Raw genomic sequence first — 22,898 nt, forward strand, 5'->3', positions numbered from 1 at the left:
GGTCAGATAAGGGTCTAGTAATCAGACGAAAAAGCTAGAATCCTTGACTTGTTTTTTCAAACTACTTTTAAAAAGCATAATGTATTGCAATAAAGACCTTTAACAACTTTCATCTTCAAAGAAACACCAAATTATGTTATAATTTATCTGAAACTTTAAATTATTTCTGGGATTGTTTCATGTTTTCAGCCTCTCGCTCCACACACATTACTCACAATTCCTTAGAGGGTCTTGGATATGAGCTGGGCATTGCAAAATAGGTCACTGGCGTGCCCAAGCCTGCTTCCTGCAGCCTGAAAATGTTTCTATTTCAAATGTAAGCAACCATAAACTTTTGATTATAAAGACAAATTTTCAGAGGCTTCTGCTGCATGTTTGAGAAAACTGCAGGGTGCTGCTGTCCAGGGCACCCCTGTATGTCACAGAGGGCTGGTCATACCAGGATTGCCATGAGGTCTATATACGAAATGTCATCACCATTAATTTGCATTTAGCTTTTAGTTAATGATGTATTCATCGGATGGGCATTCACTGAACCAGGAAACAAATATATTTCTGCCTTGAAAAGCACCAAGAATCTGAAAGAACTTTAAATAAGTTTCTCCCAGATCATTCTTCCATCCTGGTGGAGAATATTTTCCATTTCTTCACAAGCAGGTTTCCTTCTGGCTTTGTGCTCCTTGATTTTTACCCATGGCAGTCAAAAGCCCACCTGGGTCTTATGCCTATACTGTCGATCAGCCACAATTAAGGTAAAATCTGGGATATGAAAACAATTCCCTAACCACAAGACAAAGGGGTTTAGGGACCACTCACACCCAGCCACAGAAACCACATCTGGCCCTGCATCAAGGACAAATTGTTGATGCCAGCCAGTTCTGAATCCTTCTAAGACTAAGAGTTCCTCCCGGACCAAACATCTCAGACAGGTTCTATTTCTAGTTCTTTTAAAGGTAGCAAGAAGCTCCAACCACCACTTAGAAATACTCAGTGGGCTAGAATCCTTGGAACAGGCTCAAAGGCTTTTGGGTAGGAAATTCACCGAGCACCATCAAATTGGGATGCTGACAGCATAGCATAAAACTCTTTCTCTACCCTCCTTGCCACCCTATAGTACAAAGTGGTGTGAACAATCTGGAGGGGGAGAAAACCTCCCCTCCTTGCCCATGCTGGTGGTACACCCCACTCCCCATGAGAACCACAGGTTAGAGCCTACCCTCCACACTAACCAACAATCATACTCCACTCCCAACGTGAACCACTGATCTTATCCCACTCCTTATACCAAGCACTGGTCACTCCAAACGCTCCATACTAAACTGAGAATCTAACTAATTCATTCAGGAAGAATACATTAGTTCTGAGTATACTACATGTGGTGGTTTCTTTGTTTATTTGATAATTTCATCTTATTTTAACTCAGTCCAAGAACACATAAGCCTGGGGCTTCCCTGGTGGCGCAGTGGTTGAGAGTCTGCCTGCCAATGCAGGGGACACGGGTTTGTGCCCCGGTCCGGTAGGATCCCACATGCCGCGGAGCGGCTGGGCCCGTGAGCCATGGCCGCTGAGCCTGCGCGTCCGGAGCCTGTGCTCCGCAACGGGAGAGGCCACAACAGTGAGAGGCCCGCATACCGAAAAAAAAAAGAACACATAAGCCTCACGAGGACAAGGACCCTGTTTACCTCAGAGCTGCTCCCCATTGCCCGTCCAGCACAAGACCTGTCACAGAGTAGATCCAATAGTATTTGCTGAATGAATGATGTAAATGGAAGAAGAAAGCATGCCCTAACACAAATCATTCCAAATGTGATTTGAGCTATTAACACAAAATCAGTCTAGGTTAAAATCCTTTTCAATACTAAAGGCATATGCTTTTCAAAAATACATGAAATTTTTAGTCTCTCCTTGGAAAGAGTTTGAAATCATTTCTAAAATTTACCAGTTCCACTGCGATCTGTTTTGTATGTCAAATTGTGATCCTTATTCCACTTTTTACGTATATCAACCATTATATCACAAAGTTATATACGATAACGCGCAGTACCAAATGTGGTATGCCTCTCTTCTTCCTGGACCCCCTTTCTGAGGGAGGCACGAACACATCTCTCAGAAAGTTTGTCTCAAGGAGAAGCTCCATGCAGGCAGGGACCTACCTTTTTTCACTAGATCACCATCACCAAACATATTGCCAACACACAATAATAGATAGTCAATAAATATTAGATAAATGTATGAGTTACATGTGTCCAAGCAATTGCTTCTTTTCAGATGCCTTTCCCCACTGTGAAAGACCTGAGTCTTTTTTTATTTAGGTTAAATCCAACTTCCTCCAAGAAGCCACCCACCCAGCAATAATCTCTACTTTCCTTATTGTCTCATAACATATGTGTACCTATCAAATTAGACTGAGAGCCCCTAAATGACAAGGACTTCCCACTTTTTAAATTTTTATTTACTTCACAGTGTTGAGTACAATGCTTTAATGTGAAAGGGGCTTAATAATAATAACCGGTGGCTTTTATAAAGATCTGTTTTAAGTGATGGGCCTTGAGCTATTTTAAGAGCTTTCCATGATGAATTCAATTAGTTCTCACCACAACCCTATGAGGTAGTTAATATCAAGATCCCATTTTACAGATGAGGAGACTGAAGCCCAGAGACACACAGATAATAATTGGCCATGATTCAAATCCACATGTTCTGCCTTCCAAGTCTATCCTCCTTAACCAGTAGAAAACAAAGCACTACCTCTACAAAGCCAGCTAGACAGTCATTGACCAGTCAGAGCCTACAGGGTCAACCAACCTCATGCCCACAAGCATAAAGAGAACATACAGACACAAAGCAGTAATGAACAGGCAGTGCCTATAACCCACGTGGCTACGATGATAAGTAAGGAAAGTAATAGATGCCTCTTGTGTCATTGGAGGGGTGCTTCTGGGGTCTCCAAGAAGAAGATTTTACAAGGTTGTGAAATATTTCCATTAAACACTTCCTATCCTCTTACCAGTCTGATAAGAGGGTACACATCCATGCACAACTGGATTTTTCTTACTTTCATCATTACACAGTGCGCTTTAAGATTTTTTTCAATATTCACTTATTTTAATTCAATATGAAATGTCTCTAATAACTCAACAAATAAATAGGAAGTGCTGTTGGACACCTCCTTTTTACAGACTTTGGAATTAATCACGAGTTTTGCTCTTCTTTGTGAAACATGCTTTGCCATCTTGAAATAAAGGAAAATTGAACAGCTCACTGATTTTTATTGAGCCTGAACTGTCACCTAAACAGCTTGGACTTGAACATGCTTGTGTCTATCAAGTCCTCAAACAGCACTAAAATGCAAGTGTGCTGCTTCTAAGTCGTTTCACTTTCAGTATTATAGGGACACATAACGATGGAATTTACCTACACTTTACAGTGATCCTAGAATACTCTGTGTAAGCGACGTGCAGGGTTTCAATTACAAAGAGATCCTGGGCAAGCACATGTCAAACGTTCGCGTTTTCATTTATTTTTGACTGATCCCAAATATCGGCCTCATGTAGTGATTTATAACGGGATAAAAATATCTGCTTCGTGGGTGTGTGTTGAGGATTTAAGAAGATGACACATGCGAAGCATTTTACGTGAGTTTAAATCACGTGTGCTACAAGGTTGACACGAGAGACAGAAGCCTTGCCTGTCCAGGCCTCCCCTCCTCAGCTGCTGTTCTTCTGAGATTTGGAGAGACGCCGGGGTCTGGATGTATCCCTCTGAAATGATGAGTCTACTTCTGTTACCATCTTGTACTGTGCGTTCTCCGGGAGAGGCAGTTTTGCAACATCTATGAAAATTAAGACATACATCCCCTCGGTCCAAACAAATCTGCTTCAGATAACTTATGCTCTAGCTCTATTCACTCCTGAGCCCAAAAACGTATACACAGACTCGTTTGTAACAGCGGCCAAATGTCCAGCAATACGGGATGAGTTAAGTAAAGTGTGGCTCATCCAAAGAGTAGAGGGCTGTACGGACGTGGAAAGGATGTGTGATGGACTTGGCACCTCACGGAGGTAGACTGATAAATGGAATGAGTCAGCAGCCAAACCGTACAGAGAGGACGCTCCGTGGGTGTTTTTTAAATAAGAAGAAACATACATATAAAACTGGTATGTGCACAGATTATTTCAGATAAGATTTCCAAGAATGTGGGAAGAGTGGTTACCCATGGGAAGCAGAACTAGAGATTGGGATCTGGTGGAAAGATCTATGTACTTTCATTATATGCCCTTTTGCACTGTTTGAATTGTTTTTACCACACCGAAGTATGACATTTTCAATTAAAAAACTGGACAGTTTTTTTTTTCCTACATGATTAGGATCAACACTCACCAACTCAGCAGAGTGACTGGTGGCCAGTACTTGCTTCCAGGCTTCCATTCTAGATGAGTGTAATGTCAAGCCATAGGAGATGGACCAGGGATGCTGCTTTCTGATGGGACAGACAGATACACACACACACACACACACACACACACACTTTCAACTGGTCTGTGCAAAATCCCGTGATAAAGTTGCTTGCTGACCTAAACAGTCATACTTTTGGGGTAAGGTGTGTCTACGTGGAGGGAAGTTAAAAGCAAGTAAAGTGGGAAGATTCCCCTGAAACAGCCTGGCAAAGAATATATAGTTTGGGGGCTTCCCTGGTGGCACAGTGGTTGGGGGTCCGCCTGCCAATGCAGGGGACACGGGTTCGTGCCCCGGTCTGGGAGGATCCCACATGCTGCAGAGCGGCTGAGCCTGTAAGCCATGGCCACTGAGCCTGTGCGTCCGGAGGCTGTGCTCCGCAATGGGAGGGGCCACAACAGTGAGAGGCCCGCGTACCACAAAAAAAAAAAAAAAAAAAGAATATATAGTTTGGGTAAGCTGGAGCTTTTATCATCACTCAAAACACACCTCACCAACACTGCCTAGACGTTGTGTGCCAGGCCATAAAACAAAATTTGTATAGACAGAGCATTAAATTTTTAATAATGTGCATTTGTTGCTATGTTTCATCTCATAGACATTGGTGTAAAACACTTAAGGAAGATGTCCACATTTTAAAAACCTAAGAGTGTTGCATAACTTAAGTCTCTAATTATACAGGAATGAATTATTAAGTGAAAAATGTAATTAGATGTTTAAAATGTTACTGATAGCTCACACTAACAAAACAAACTGCGAATTATATTTTTTTAGCATATGATTCAGGCACCACTTTTATAGATTTAATGTCCTTGAGGAATATCAGATGTCCTCAAGATTTGGAATTTGATTTAACTGAAAGATATAGGGAAAACTTTGTAGCCAGACAATTCCCCATTGGCTCCATATCTAAAGAGGATCAAAAGCATGTGTTATTCCAGCTAAGGTTAGCAATAATTTATGCTGAATAAATTATATGCAGTTTAGCCACTTTCAGCCAGGGGCACAAGAAGAAGTTATGCAATGCAAAAGGCTGCATACACCAGCATGTACTAGCATGCTGGGACCAAACCAGGCTGGGACCGTAAAATGTGATCCAAGCCCAGTTTGTTATTGGCTTGGTGCAAAGCCAAGTCGCTGGCTCATCTGGGAGCAGAAGCACCTTCCCAGTTTCTACCCACTCACCTTGCCTAACCTACCCCTCGCCTGGCCTGACCTGCAATCGTGAAGTATAGAAAGCATGCCTTCAAAATAAAATGGAAAAGTAATGCACCATTTAGAAGTAAAAATAAATACATGTAGATGAGAGATGCATGCTCAAAAAGATGCTACTGATAAAGGCGACAAAATGTAATTAATTCTCTAATGAATGGAGAATGGATTCCAGATCTAGGGGATGTCTATAAATGCTGAGCCAAAATGTTTGCACAGAAGTGGCAGGGAGCCTGAGAACAGTTCCAGAAAGATCCGCCCAAGAATCCCCTTTCAGGAGCTAGAGTTACATGGGGACCAGGAGAAGGTGGGTCTGGCTCACTGTCCTTGTCCTTTCTGAGAGAACCAAGCCCACATACACCTTTCCATGATTGAGCCAAACAAAGGCAAGACCCTTATTATAGGAACGTGGGCTTAAACTGTCTAAAAGGCAAATGCATTAGTATGTTCAGTCACCTTGCGAGTTAATGACTAGACACTTAGAGCACAGGGGATCATTATTCCAGCATATCATCAGTGAACTTTCCAGAAAAGCTAATTAAAGGATCCATTAAAATGCTTACCAGAAAGTGAGGGTTTATCACAGAATCTCATTCGCATTTGAAGAATTTGCAAGATTTTCCCTTTGCATACTCCCACCACCTTTCATTTCCTTTCCTGTGATCTCTAAAGATGAGCGAAATTAATTAGGGAGATTCTTATTTTCCTTTTATCATAATTTAGGTATCTCATTATTTCCCCCCTTTTCTAATAGTGTTTGCTATCAACCTAACATGGTAGCCCAAAAGAACTAGAGGCTGACAAATACTATTCAGACATTCCTCTGTTTACAGTAGCAGCAGGCCACACTTTCTCAGAAAATTCTGTTTGTTTCTTTTACATCAGAAGTTGTTCTTAGATCGTTTTTAGGTCTTTCAATATCCTTCATTGGTGTCCTCCAAAGTGAGGTACACACAGGGTGGGGACGGCATTCATCCAGTAGAGCATGGGAAGATATACTACGCCTTCTCTTTACGTTTCTTTTGTTCCCTCATTCGATGGTAATTTATATTTTTGTCTGTGTCTTACAATAAATAAAACACCTTACATAGCAATACTTTCATATCATTTGTAAGTAAAAATAAATAACCATAAAGGAGGCATGTGGATTCAAAAGGTTTTACAGATGAGGTGAGCAGTCAAAAGGGGCCCCCGGGCCAGCCTGGAGGACCACAGCATCAGTTCAGGACCGTCTGGCACATGCTGTCCACACCTACATGGAGTCCCTGCCGTGCACACACCACTCAGACTCCACATCCGACAAGAATGAAAGGTAGCTAGATTCCCTAAAGATTCAGAGTCATCTGTGATTTAAACTTGCTCATCTTGTATTCAGGAATCTTAAGGGATGAGCAAGTAAAATTGCTCAATAGGCCCAGAGGGATTCTTTCCCCTGAACTGAGGAAACTACATAAAACAAACAGAAAATGCCAAACGAACCTGTAAGTTTGATCACTGAATGCATGGATCCACAATCTAGCCTTCCTCTTTCCCCAAAAAGTAAGGTCTGAATTAGCACCACCTTTTCTTTTTAACTAATTCTCTCGGGTTTGTTTGTTTTTTTTTTTTCAGTGATAAAATAATATGTGGCTGCCATAAAAAAAAAAAAAAGATAAAAAGAAAGAAAATTGCCTGCGATGGCATTTTTTTTTTAAATCAAAACTCCAGAGTTAAAAATCTACTGAGAAAAATGTAGCATCATCACAATGGCTATATCTTGTCCTAATAAGACCGGACTGAAAGGGACAGTCACTGTCTGTCACACAGTGGTAAACTTTGGGGACCAACAAGGTATCAGACATCAAATTCTACATCAATGAATAACCCCTGATGAGCACATTTCTATGTCAGTCCTCTCACAGAAGACCCAGGTGACTCTTGACAATGACAAAATCTTTCTTAATACTAAAAGTATTTCCCCTTCCCTTAATCTTTGTGTTCACTACACTACCAACTATTAACGGAAAATTGATTTCGTTATTTCTGATGCTTAGTCTATCTTATCTACGGAGAAGTCAAAGGGAATCCCTATGGATGCAGATGGAGGGAACCATTCCTTACACATTTTTGTATATGATTTGGAAAGCCTAAGAAAAAAGACAAATCACAAGAAAAAGAAATTTGTGTCCTGCAGAGTAAAACTCAGTACCTGGAAATTTCACTGCAGGAAGTTGAAATTGACAGATAGAAACTAGACCAGTTTCATAATATCACTTCACAAACTCACAGTGAAAAACTCTTCTGAAAGTCTAGCTCTATTTTTCACAAATATAATAAAATGACAGAACTCAAGGGCATTAAGAGGTCATCTTTTCCAGCCTCCTGCCTCGGGCAAAGGAACACTTCACCAGACAAGATAAATGACAGCACCATACTGTTTTGTTTTGCTTTGTGTTTTTTAAATATCCAGAGATATTCAAATTGCTCTTAGTTACTTGACCAGTGTCCAATTAGCCTTTTAGTCATAGAACTTTTAACTGGACTCATTGTAATTTAGACTCATTTTCTTTTGTTCAATTCTCTATAAAGGATGAATTGATGATTGGTATATTGTAAGAATATCCCTTGATATACTTGAAAAGAGTTTCTGCCTTCAGTTTCCAGGAGTATGGTGAACTAGATACTCTAGCCAAACTGTTTGCTATAAAAACAACTAAAAATACTTAATGAAATCTAAAATCTATCTTTTAACCTGCATCAATGAGTTGATAAGAAAATAAGTAATACTCAGAAACCAAAATCCAGGTCAAAGCCAGACTCTGAATGAACAGCAGAGCCCCAAAACTCATTAGTCAAACCAGATGAACTTGAACTTGGTCTTCAAGGCCTCCGGGTACTGGGAACATCACACAAAGCCTAAGGTGGAACATAAAATAGGAGATACACACTCCACCCCACACAAAGATACAACGCCAAAGGGCTGTATCCTCAACATAAGTAAACCAAAAATAAGTCCTCCACTCTCTAGGAGATCACAAGGAAGATTATGTCTTGAACTTCAAAGCTGGAAAAAAAATCTCCCCTGCAAATTTTTAACCGCAAAGAAACCCATCTCAGGTGAGCTTGGATTTCAAAATTGTACAATCTGGCATTCTGGAAAACTAACACTTTTATTTTAAAGGGATCCCAGGTTGGCCATGCCCTCTAAGCAAAGCATCTGGCTAAAGAAAATATAAATCATCTAAGAAGGACAGGACACCAGCTTCAACACAGATCTGATAAAGTTCCTACAGATATGCACCAAGAAAATATGGACCACAGGGAAGCCACCAAAATATCAAGGAAGCAAGACACCCTAATTGTGGATTGAGTTTCTAGAAGACAGTAAGTTTCTAGTTGAATACAAAGATGAGAGGAAGGTAATAAATTAATAAGTATTAATATTTGTTGTCTGATAAAATATAGCATGACCATTTTTTAGGAGAAACAAGCTTTACTACCACCAAATTATAGGAATAATTTCATACACAGATTGATACATAAAGGAGGCTTGTTTATCTGTGGGTTTGACGATATCTTCATTAACAGTTTTCATTCTATCCACTCATGCACATTTATTGCATGCCCACAAAAGATGAGGGACCAGGTAGACAGATGTGGAAACACATGGTCATTTCCCTCCAACAGCTCATAACCAAGTAGGAAAAATAAGAGGCAGTAGTTAGTAGTTTCCTTGTTTTTCATTTGCTTAGTTTTCTAAGTGTCTATCAATTTTTTTCATATCTTATCAGATCTAAAAAATTCACCTCTGTATTATTTGCCAAAAGCTCAAAATTATCATACAAGCCATCATTACTATTTTTTTCCTAACACCCTTCCATGCAGACCTTTCTGTCCTCCTGATGATGCATTGTTTGGAAATATAAGCATGTGGTAAAATTATAAAGAAAAGCCAGGGAATGCTAAACACAAAAGCTATTGGTTATATTTGGAAGGAGAAGGAAAAGGTTCGTACCTGGCGGAATACAAAGCCGACTACAAAGGTACTGGTAATGGACTGACTGATCTGTAGGTTCTCTGTCATCCTGAGACTTGTTTCCCCCACTTTCCTGTGGCCTTGTTCTTGGGCCCCCAATCATCTTCTTTCATGGTTTCTGCTCTCACTTGCTAGAGTACAGTATCATTTAAATATATCTCTATATGTTTAAATACATATGCCATATATAAAATACATATTTAATAAGAAATACATGTTTTAGTTCTTTCACATCAGGAAATTCTCTCATTGTACCTTCACACATGACAGACAGTTTGGCTGGGTACAGAATTCTATTTGATAATTATTTTCCCTCAGAATTTTGCAGGTTTTCTTGCATTCAGTGTTCTTGTTAAGAAACCCAATGCCATTCTGATTCCCAATATGGTTTTTTTACTCTGGAAACTTTTAGGACCTTCTCATTTCCCCTGGACCCTGGTATGTCATAATGAAATGCCTTCATTCATTCTTTATTCGTTCATTATGCTGGATACTCAATAGGCTTTTTCAGTTGAAAGATTCATGTTCTACAGTTGTAGAAAATTTTCTAGTATTAGTTCATTCATATTTCTCTCACCTCCACTTTCCCTCTTCTCTACTTTTAGAACCCTTATTAGTGGCATGTTAGAACTCTTGGATTAATCCTCCAATTATTGTCTTTTCTCTCTTACTTTCCATCTCTTAATTTTTTGGGTGCTTTGTTTTGTTCTGCTCTGTTTGGGGGAGAATTCCTCAAGTTTATCTTCGAATCATTCTATGGCGATTTTATTTCGGCTATCATATTTTTAATTTCCAATAGCATTTCATCCTCTCTGGTTACTCCTTTTCCACAGTCTCTTAGTCTTCCTTCATATATGCAGTATCTCTCCCTCTCTCCTGAATTAAATTTCATTTTAGTTTTCTAGATGTTTTTATCAGTTCCCTGCCTTGCATCTATTTCCTCTAAAGTTCCTTTTTTTCACTTTGTTTCAGTCTCTCTCATTTCACAGATCATCTGTCTCAAATGAGTAGTGATTCTTGGCTGTCTACTTTTATTTAAGACTGAAGCCCTCAAATCTAAGTGGAAGCTCTAGTTGACTGGACTGGGCTTGCTGAGTAGCAGTTTTCACTATAGTGTGATGGGCTGTTAATATAATCTCTTCATTAGACTAACTACAATGTCAATATGTAAAGGTCTTTTCTTTATGGTCATATTGTTTCTCCACAGAAGAACCTATCTTCTTCCCTGGTTGGATTTATGTGTGTGTGTGTAGCGGGTGGGGGCAGAGGAGGTTAGGATAAAATGCCTGACTTCCAGCCTGTTAGTAGCAGAGTAGGGGAAGGGACCTAGAGGTCAGTTACAGACATTCACTTCATTCCTTGTATTTAATTATCCACTCCATCCTTGCCCTTCCCTGTGCCTAGTTGTCAATAAATTCTAATCCTCTCTGGTTTCACTTATCCAAAATATAAACCTCTCATCTCCCGCTTGTGAAAGTAGTCAACTGGATGCATAGGATGGGGCAGCACACAAGGAATCCAACCACTGTATATACAGACTTCCTGCCCCTCCCTTCTCCTGTTTTCAGCCTGGTGCCTCGCCACTCCCTGCCATCCACGGTCCCTAGGGCCTCAACGTGTTCACCCTCCCCAAGTTATGGGTTGCTTGCTCCTCACGGGCTCCCCTGTGAGGACCCTTGGGATTGTCCTTTCCTCTACTCTGCTCATTCAGCTGCAGCTCCAGGCTTCTGGAAATAGTCTCTTATTTGCTGGTGTCTCCATTCATCTTTCTTTAGTGTTTGTATGTTTACCCATTTTTATTCCTTTGCTGCCATTTTAATTGGATTTGGGGAGGGGGGGAAAGGAGATAAATATGTGTGGACTTTCTGCCATGTTTAACCAGAAAGAGTTGAGTTGAACTTTGAACGGCCTGGGTGATAACACGTACCCATCATATTGTTCAGACAATCTCTCAGACTACCCTTAGCCTATTGAAATATCTGGCTCCTATCAGCAAAGGCAGACACTGTGACTTATCTCTGTTGCATTCTCAAGTCCTACAACAGTATATATTTGTGGAATGACTTAAATTCAGATGGTTTAATTCTTAATCGTCTACAACAAAATCATGCCTACCATTTATTTGTTGAGCACCCTGAATATGCCAAAACCTAGTCTAAACACTTTACAGATATTATTTTATCCAATTTAACCCAAATGACAGTGCTATGATGTAGATACTATTAGTCATGTTTACAGATGATAAAATTGTGGCTCAACTGAGCTAAATGATTTGGTGACAGACATACAGTTAGCTAAAGTGTGACCAGCATTCATATCTCAATCTCCCTCAAGCCAAAGACCTTGCTTGTTCCACCTGACCACACTGCTCCCCACCAAAATCTGACATCAAGAGGGAGTGGCAGCAACACTACCTACACACAGGCATGGCATGAAAGGGCTTAAGTCCAGAAAGTATTACCAAATAGAGATGGGATGCAAAGAGAGGATCTGAGCCAAGGTTAAACGTCGTTGACTGCTTATCTGAATTTGGCAGTTCAGAGTTGAAAACTACTTTTCAAACCCCATAATTAATATGTGTTGCATATGGTAGTTCTGAAAGTACTTTCCAACACATCATCTTGTTTAAACTGCTAAACGAAATGATCGGAAATCGACTAGATGTGAATAAGGTGCTTTTAAAGTCCTGAATGAAGAGTTTTTGAGCGGTATTTTTATTATGCATGTATATTATATTTCAAAAGAATATTTGAGTAACTAATATAACTAAAAATAGAGAAGTAAAATGCATACTGATTAACACAGTGAATTAAGTATCCCCAACTGTAAGTATGATTCAACATCATATTCCCCAGGAAAATATTTGGACTTGGAATTATCCATTGAACAACATATTTTCATTCAAAAGCATATTGAAATATAAGCAGCTCTCACAACGCTTGCTTTTAGAATCATCAAATTTTGGCTTTGTTGAAATTACTTCTCCCATGGCTTCAATTTTTTCTGCATACACAATTTCATACCCAAATTGTGAAACAAAAACAGAATTTGTCTCATGGCAAAGGATGCCATGCAACTAGATTCAACATATTTTGAAGCCCGACTATAGATGAAGGTCTGTGCTAAGCATTCTAGCATATTTAAATCTGAACAAGGCATGTTTCCAAACATCAAGGGAGGAAGCATATACGTGCAGCATAATACAAGGCGGGCGTGGGCAGCACTGCACTGGATATAGACACGTTTGCTATGGACGTTCAGAGAAAAGGGAGCTATGGGAGTTGAGTGGACGAGGGGCTTATGAACGGGCCTGGGAAGCACGGGGGCCCTCAGTGGGCAGGAGTGGGAGCAAAGGGCATTCTAGTGCAGGGCGCATGGTGAGCAGATTCCTGAATGGGGGAAGGAAGCAAGCAACACCTGCATATCAGACAGAAGTGGCTGGGAGCATGTCTTAGAGTCCTAGGGCCGCCATTAACAAAGTACCGCAAACCTGGAGACTTAAGACAACAGAAATTTATTTTCTCCCAGTTCTAGAGGCTAGAAATCCAAAATCAAGGTGTCAGAGGGCTGGTTCTCGCTAGAGGCTCTGAAGGAGAATCTCCTTCATGCCTTTCCCCTAGCCTCCATTGGTGGCTGGCAACCCCCGTGCTCCTCGGCCTGGGCTGCGCGGTTCCAATCTCTGCCTCTATCTCCACATGGCCTTCATCTTCTCTGTGCTTCTGTTACCCGTCTTCTTCTCTTACCTTCCCATGCCTTCCCTTCCATCCCCTTCCCTTTCCTTCTCTTATTCTCAGGACTTACCTTTGGATTCAGGACCTACCCTAATCCAGAACGATCTCATCTTAAGATCCTTATCTCTGCAAAGAGTACATATTTCCAAAAAGTTACATTCTGAGGTTCATGGTGGACTATATTTACGGGGTACAATTCAAGCCTCTCCAGGGCATCCCTCACATAAATGTATAATTTAAAGAATAAATTTCCTGGGAATTCCTGGCGGTCCAGTGGCTAGGACTCCGTGCTCTCACTGCTGAGGGCCAGGGTTCAATCCCTCGTCAGGGAACTAAGATCCCATGAGCCACACAGCGTGGCCAAGTAATAATAATAATAAAATTTCCTTGTATTTATATTTGGTTATGAATTGAATCAAAAAAATATCCAAGCAATAAATTCTTAAAGACAATGTGATTGCCATTTTTCTGAATTTAATATTTTTTTTATTTTTTTATACAACAGGTTCTTATTAGTCATCCATTTTATACACATCAGTGTATACATGTCAATCCCAATCTCCCAGTTCATCACACCACCACCACCACCACTTTCCCTCCTTGGTGTCCATACGTTTGTTCTCTACATCTGTGTCTCTACTTCTGCCCTGAAAACCGGTTCATCTGTACCATTTTTCTAGGTTCCACATATATGCGTTAATATACGATATTTGTTTTTCTCTTTCTGACTTACTTCACTCTGTATGACAGTCTCTAGATCCATCCACGTCTCTACAAATGACCCAGTTTCGTTCCTTTTTTATGGCTGAGTACTATTCCATTGTATATATGTACCACATCTTCTTCATCCATTCGTCTGTCAATGGGCATTTAGGTGGCTTCCATGACCTGGCTATTGTAAATAGTGCTGTGATGAACATTGGTGTGCATGTGTCTTTCTGAATTATGGTTTGCTCAGGGTATATGCCCAGTAGTGGGATTGCTGGGTCATATGGCAATTCTATTTTTATTTTTTTAAGGAACCTCCATACTGTTCTCCATAGTGGCTGTATCAATTTACATTCCCACCAACAGTGTAAGAGGGTTCCCTTTTCTCCACACCCTCTCCAGCATTTGTTGTTTGTAGATTTTCTGATGATGCCCATTCTAACCCGTGTGAGGTGATACCTCATTGTAGTTTTGATTTGCATTTCTCTAATGATTAGTGATGTTGAGCAGCTTTCCATGTGCTTCTTGGCCATCTGTATGTCTTCTTTGGAGAAATGCCTATTTAGGTCTTCTGTCCATTTTTTGATTGGGTTGTTTTTTTAATATTGAGCTACATAAGCTGTTTATGTATTTTGGAGATTAATCCTTTGTCCGTTGATTCGTTTGCAAATATTTTCTCCCATTCTGAGGGTTGTCTTTTCGTCTTGTTTGCAGTTGAATTTAATTTTTAACCAGTTGGCAAGGTTTTGAGATCACGGCCAGGTCCAAGTGACTGACTGCTGAAGGAGACTTTCCCAAACCCACCTCCCACCACATGAGTGGAAGTACTAGCCAACCAACATTACTGGATTCACAGCTATCCCAGAAATTGGCCATAAGCAATGCCACCCTGTGCAACTCTTCACCTCCCATACCAAGAGGAGGACAGATCTCAGTATTTGAAAAATGCTCTGCAAAATCCTAAATAAGAGACATGAATCAAAAGCACTGTTAAAATTAGGGAAGAAAATAAAGTCTAAACTAATCCAAAATTTGCTTTATGCACAGGAAGCATTTAGAAGCTGATTCTTAAGAATGGATTTTGCAGGGCATTTCATAATTGCCTTAATTATGAAAAACACTTTTTATTGGATTAGAAGTGCAATTCAATGCTCTTTGGGTCCAGGATAAATAACTCAGTAATTGTTATAAAATGATGGACAGGCTTTCAAGCTCCTGCACTTGTTTTCTGACTCTGCGATTTAAGTGTGAAATTGATCTGAAGTCTGCATGGGCCTTCTATCAAGAACGCTCAAATGTAAGCAATGCGGTTTCATTTACACGAATCCAATACAAAATATTATTTTGCTGTGCAAAACTCAAATGCATCTCTTAGAATAGAGAGTCCAATTTATGTCATGCTATAATCATAGCAGTTCTAAACTAATTTAACACCCTGAAGAAGTTAATTAACATCATTAAAAAGTGCATCCAGTCAAGTATAACATGTGACCCAAATAAATAATTGAATGAACTTTCTTACTCCAGGGGTGACATGTTCCAAGGCTGTCCTCTTTCATCAGACTGGTCAACAATTGTTTGAAACATCTGACACGGACCACATTAGATGATTTTCATGAAGGTGTAAACCTACATGGCAGCCTAATAAACAACTTAAGTTTCATGGCTGACTTTGATTTATACATCTTCTAAAGACATGGTGCATGAAATGATCAGAACAGTCAATAATGCAAGCAAAATGTATGGGCTAGAGATAAGAGAGCAGAAAACAAAATCAATGCCTTCCAGCTATTAACAGCATGCAGCAGAGTTCATAATAGATGGCATTAAACTTGAACAAGTTGCATCATTCAAAACCTCAGAGAAACTATCACTCCAACAGTAACTGCAAGAATAGCATTCACATAAATGAATATATATGGCTTTAGCTTTGTCACTGAAGGCATTTTACCAACTAAAAGCTGCTTAGATGAGTTGTTTGGGGTGCATCCTTATTACAAAATTTTTAAAGGAGGTCACTAGGTATACTAATAAATATCATTAGGTGCATAAAATTTAGATAATGGAAAAAGTCAATATATTGCTGTAAACCTTCACACACAAAATAGATGCACAAAGGGCGAAGCAATCAGCTGCAAATGGATGATTTTTTTCCTTTAAAGGAATGAAATCGAGTGGAACTAAATATCGCTGTCTTGTAATCAACACAGTCATTTTTAAGCCCTACAGGTCAGATAAGTTTCTGTTTCAGAAACACGAAAAGAGTTCTAGCAAAGTATTTGGTGTAGCTGAGCGGTTGAGCACATTGACTTAGAGATCAGAGTGACCTGGTTTGATTCACACCTTTACCACTTATTAGCTTTTTCATTTAACCTCTCTGGGCCTCTGTTTATTCATCTGTAAAATGAGATTAATTATAAGTACCTTGAACTGTTACTGTGAGAATGTAATAACAGATGTTGGAGGAGTCCCTGAATAAACTGTTTCTATCTTTATGTTCAGTATATATATGAATTTGTTTGTCCTTATACCAAATTTCTTAGAGACTGGTAAATTAACGTAAGTATTTCAAAACAGGGCCAGCCCTTAATAATCTCTATTTATTATGAAAATTATAAAATTCAAACCCATAGCAACTTACTTAAAGAAGCAAATGGTCAAACTGCTCTCCAGCAATTTAAACACATTCTAGAGAATGATGCTCTAACAGTGACACACTCACATACGGGTTTATTCTCCACTTCGTCTTTCTTTATACATTATCCAGGTAAAGGAGGATTCAGATAATCCTAGCTCACACTTTCCATTTAACCTTGAAATGATTTCAAGTATCAGAGGATCTTTTCAAAATTCCAGGTCAGCCACCCACAGCTTTGCATCTTAAGAACACATTCTATCATCCACCAGTATTGCCGCAACTTCAAACGTGGCAGCACCATTTGGAATTTCTACTGCTTTTTTATTTCCTTTAGGCAGCATGCATGAGTAGAGAGTCACGTGGCACATCTCTAATGGCAACTGGTAACTCTTCATCACACATTTATATAAATTATCACCTTTTTTTCCTCATTTGTGTCATGAACAACTGTTGCACTATGTAAACATTTTGTTGAAATACTGTATATGAAAATGATCATATTTTAGGAATGCAAATGACCGTGTCTCAGGGCGTCAGGGCTGAAATATTGGCTCTAGGTAGGAAAGTGACCATGGCCCTGGCTCTGGGTCATTATTCAGTAATGGAAATAGAAACATTCTCAGCCTCCACTAGCCAGAAAGGTGATTCTGCAGCAAAGGCTGAAAAGCACAGCTGCTGCTGGGCCAGTGTCCGCAGTACAGAAACTTCCTGTTCAAGCAAATATCTTTTCATTGAGCTCCACAGAGAGCCATCGGTGGTTTTTTCACCCTCCCCCGCACTAGAAAAAAGCTGCATAAAATGCCGATTCTCCATTCCTATTTTCTGAGCACCCGTTGTAACTGTTGTAATGACAAACCTGCCCCAGAACACTTCGCGCTTGGGGGATATGGTAGTCAAGTTTGGAAACTGATGGTCACTGAAATGCCTCAAAATAATAACTCCACTAAAAATAGAAAACTGAATCACTGGTTTGATCATTTGGGTTAAATCTTTAAATCAACCCAGTGGTTTAAAAAATAAAGTGGAGGGAGGTGTATGTTTAATAATCGCAGAACTCTCTGTAAAAGAAAATCATATATAAAAGCAAGAAAACGATACAAGCAGAACTATTAGCATTCAGGGGGCAGAAAGGACAGTGCGGCCATGGGGCAGTTTTCAGACCCTCTATGCTCTGACCACACCAGGTACTTGCCCCCAGAGACATTTCAATCCCATTGGGAAAGCAAGGATAACAAATATCCAATGACAGAACAATATGAGGGAATAGGTAGCTTTTCCGTGTTAAGGTGGATGATACAAACTTCCATTCTGTAGGAGTTCAGAAAAGGGAGGGGTTGGTGGCGCTGAAACAGCAGGGCACACTTCACTGGGCAGGCACATTTGCCAGTCTCTGATGGGGCTCATCTGCTTAGTTCTGCACCTTAATGCCCCCCTTGTGCCTTTGACTGTGCCACTCCCCAAATACGGGTGCCCCCGCTCCCTGCTCAAGACCCTCCATCTCAGTGTGCTTCATCCTTCTCTCTGGAGTGTGCCTGATCACCGATGGCCACCACGTCAGGGCACACGGCATCCGTGCTCCCCTCTTCACTGAGCATCTCCCCACCACGATAAAATATCTATAAAGCATTTGTACCTAGTCAACACTGAGGGAAAAAGCAACTCAGGACCTTGCACATACTGCTTGTAATAATAGAAATTGGTTTGCCCTCTTTCTGTACAAACCGTTTAACCCATGCATTATCCTTCTAGAAATCCTCCTAATAAAATTCTAATAATTTCACTTAAAGAAGTTATCATAGGTGTTGATAAGGTCTTAGCTGCAAGGATATTCATTGTTTATAATAGTGAAGTTTTGAAAATACCCTAAGTGTCCAATAATAAGGAATGCATGGAATGGAATATAATGCAGCCATCAAATACAGTGCAGTAAATGAATACTTACGAGCATAGAATATGCTAACCATATAATAAGTGGGAAAACACAGAATACTACACAGTAGACACAACGTGATCCTGCTATATCTATATAAATTATTGATATATACTATTATTTATATATATACTATTATTTTTTATATATAAATCCTATAATTTAGGTATGTATATAACAGTAGTTTATATGAATAAAAACTGTCTACCATTGAGTGAAGTGCATTCATGATTTTACTTGATTCTTCTGGTATTTTTCTGATTTTTCATTGATAGAGGAAGCAACTCAAAGATGTTTATAATGATTATTCCTGCAAAACTAACATCTTCCTTTCTATCGTGAAATATTTTATACCTACAAATGAGTTTATGGAATAACTTAACTACCCTAAGTATCCACCACCAAGCTCTTTTTTTCGAGCAACTTTGCTTTTAGCACAGGGGTGTGAGAGATGAACAAAAGTAGTTCAGAATGCTGAAATGCTACATGGATTTACCCTCCAGTAATGAGAGGTTCCTTTCTGACCCCCTTAAAACTCAGCTTTTAACTGCCTAGACTATCTCTAAAAAAACCCCTTCCTCCCAGCCTCCGCACCAGTAATAGTAACATATAATACAGTACAAAGAACCATGATTTCTCCCTATTCGGGAAGTTGTTATCATCTGCTGTGGTAAGCTGGCCGCAGAGCCTGGGCCCAAGCCTGCACTTGGCTTACCTCCTGATTCACTTAAATCTTTTTGCTTCTATCAACCACAGAGAATGGGGACACTTACAGGTAACAACTGACAATTTGAGCAGAAAATATAGAGAAAAGCTGTGTAAAGCAAGTGGCTCAGATTATAGCTGTTGACTTCTAATATTATTTGATAGATGAGGCCACTACAATTATCTACTGCTCATGGGTTCCATTACTGGAACAAGAAGAACACAAAATAAGGGCAATTTCCCAAACAATATATAGGACCACTTAACTTTGTCAAGAGCCATTTCTGCAAGTGAAGTCCTCCTTGTAAAAGACACGAAGATAATGTGCTGCCAACCTGACATAAGCATTTACTTCATCCCACATTAACTGCCTTTGGTTATTTCTGCCATGCTCTAGTTAAGGCCAAATTGGATATTATTTTTAACTAAATGTTTGTTTTAAAACGCATTCATGGAATCTACAATTTCCCCCTAAAATTAAGTAAAAGGAAAAGAGCTCTAAGAAAAATTTGAAAACCCCTCAACAGGAGAAAGAGTGAACAAAGTTTCCACCTTAATTTTTTCATGGATCTTCCTGGCAACTGGCTACCTCAAAATTATTGGAACACTTTTCATTCTTGAAAGAAAACATCACTCTGTGGTTTAACCTTATGTTACTACTTAAAGATCAAAAAGAAACTCTGTCTCTAGAGGAAGAAGAAAGCAAGACACTTTTGCAAGACAAAAAAATAAAGCGCCTGAGCTGTGAACTGAGTTACTGCATCCATGTTAACTAGTCATTAATTTTGCATTTTGAGTTTGGATTGAGCCATTGGATGGGATGAGTTTTGGAAATGTTAAAAGTGCATCGGGAATTACACAACTTCCCTCACCTCTACCTTGGAGAATGGAAAGAGGAAGGAGGACCCTGAGGGAGAGAAGAAAATGTTTAAATCAGAAAAACACAGGATAACTCCTAGTGAGGACCTTACAATGAATAAATTCCTATCCATGGTACTCTAGAATGGGGGAGGGGGAGCCCGCCAGCAAGCTCACCCGAAGAGTCTTAACTTTGTCTCCCAAATAGAGTCCACACGTGTGAACTTAAATATTGCCTTATTTCCTAAATTAAAATCCCCCTGATATTTTTCTCTCTTTATTGTTTTGCTCTGATGCATTTCCAAGTCAAACTATGGGGAAGTCTAAAAGGCGTACAGGATATCTGTAAGACTCCTTTCCTTCCCTCTCCTTTTCTTTTTTTATCCCACTTTTCAAATGATAATCAGTAGACCAGGCCTAACTATTGGCAGGGCTGTGTCCCCGCCCTTGACCACATGCTACAAATGAATTCTCGCAGGTACTTACCCAAGAAATGCCCAAGTCCCTTAAAATCTGGGTCACTGTGAGCTTCAGTACATGGAGCTGGTCAAAAAGCATGCTCCTCTTCAATAACACTCAGGAGAGATGGTTAAGTCTGTACAGTTTAATTGTAACATTCAAGACTTTTTTTTATTATTCTTTCTCAGCTCCTGAAGTCTTTTAAGTCTCTTTTAAAAGGGCCTCTACACAAAAAGGTAACGTCATCCAGGAGAGAAAGAAACTCACACTTGGCCATACCACTTCCACTTGGGCATTGATTAGATGTCTTTTTTTTAACAAATTCAAAAAGAAAGGGGACACGATTTAAAACTAAAATAGAACCAGGCACATTGTACAAAGGATTATTTCAAGTAATTCTCCTTGAAACTATAACAAAGGAATGTTTCCTGGGGATTAAATGGACTGTCAGGTAATCAGAAAAGTTCTTTTAGGCTTTTCCTCAGGAAGAAAAAGAGCACTTTGGATGGATTTTTGTTCCTGGCATTTTGTGACACTTTACAGCTTATTCCCTGGTGTCACACCAATTTATTTTATTATTCATGAGCTCCGTGAAGGAAGGAATGATCTTAGAGGTCCCCAGCTGGACCACACTAATAGATCCTTTTCCTATCCTCCATCTACTGTTACTTTAATATGGATAAGATTGTTTTATTAATGAGAGCAAATGGGTTTCCTGAATATCAGCCTCTCCTTTGGTCACTCTGGAACCCGATAGACTTGATTAATTGATTTTCAACTTTTTGAACACCCACACTATTTTTGACACTGTACTTTTAAAAAATTAGGACATAAATAAACAAAAGCTGTACCTCCAGGAAGTTACATTCTAATGAAACAAGACTGACCTCCATTACTAATTGAGGACGCTACAGTCAACTATCAATTATTCATGTAAAGATTATCCATGACACACTTTGTAGAGCATCATTGTGGATTTCTAAATCCCAGGCTTTCCTACTTCTCAACCATACAGACTTAAGGGATGCAATGTCAAACATCTCACCACTCCATAGATTTAGCTACAGGGGAAAGCGAGCCAACCTTCCTATAGATCTCAGTCTTCATCCAGGGAACAGGCATGGAGGACTTTGAATAAGGTAGTATGCTAGGCACTACAGAAAAAGATGAATTAAGTGTGTATAAGGTACACCAGATGCTCACAGATAGGAAGGGCTAATTCTACTGGTGGAAAGGAAGAGCAAAGTGTTTCAGTGGGACAATGACACTTGATCAGAGTATTGAAAATTGAGGGGGTGTTGAGGGGTGGACTGAGTGAGGAGACATTCTACACAGAGTACGAGCAAAGGCACAGAATTGTGAAATAGCACGATGCACTATGGACATGACCATGGGGTTGGCAGGTGGGAGGAGTTACTAACAAGAGCTGAAGAGATAAGCCAGAAGTGGCCTCAACAGGACTTCTTTACTTTGGGACTTGAAGGGAAAGGGAGGAGTGTAGCCTGACCCCTCCCCCACTCAGTATATGGCTTAGGTAACAAAGTAGGTGCCCTCACTAAGACTGGGAAGGCTGGAGGGGAAACATAATGAGCCAGTTTGGGACATTTTTCTTGCTATAGTGCTGAGAGCCATGAAGAGGTTACAACTCTTAATATCACACCTGGGCTCCACGGGTGACTGCTACTGGGTTTATAGTCAACTAAAACCAACAGATTATTCTCTCACATGCCCCCATTACATAAGATAGGTCTCCCATAACCTGTGTAGTTTCTTTAGACTAAATGTAGATATCTGTACTAATTCAGACAGGGAAAAAAATTCAAAAATCAAGGATTCATTTTTATATTGCCCAATCTCAATTTTTTTTTTTCAGTTGAGTATAGTACTTACTCTTCCGCTTTACTTTGGACATGTAGACACTACCTAGACCGTGCTGGAGACAACTTCTCAGGTCTTAAAAAACCTGCATCACAATTAACATTAGAGTTGGACCACATTGACTACAGAGGGAAATGGTACCAAAATGTCTAGGAAATGTCACTAGAAAAATAACATATTCATTCACGTATTCATTCATTCAACAAATATATATAGAAATATACATATTCATTCAAGAAATGTGCCCAGCCAGTGAATGAGGGAGACTATTAAGATTCTGCCCTTACAGAGCTGACCTTCTAGTGGATG

This window comes from Globicephala melas, chromosome 14, assembly GCF_963455315.2.
Source record: "Globicephala melas chromosome 14, mGloMel1.2, whole genome shotgun sequence".
NCBI lineage: Eukaryota > Metazoa > Chordata > Mammalia > Artiodactyla > Delphinidae > Globicephala > Globicephala melas.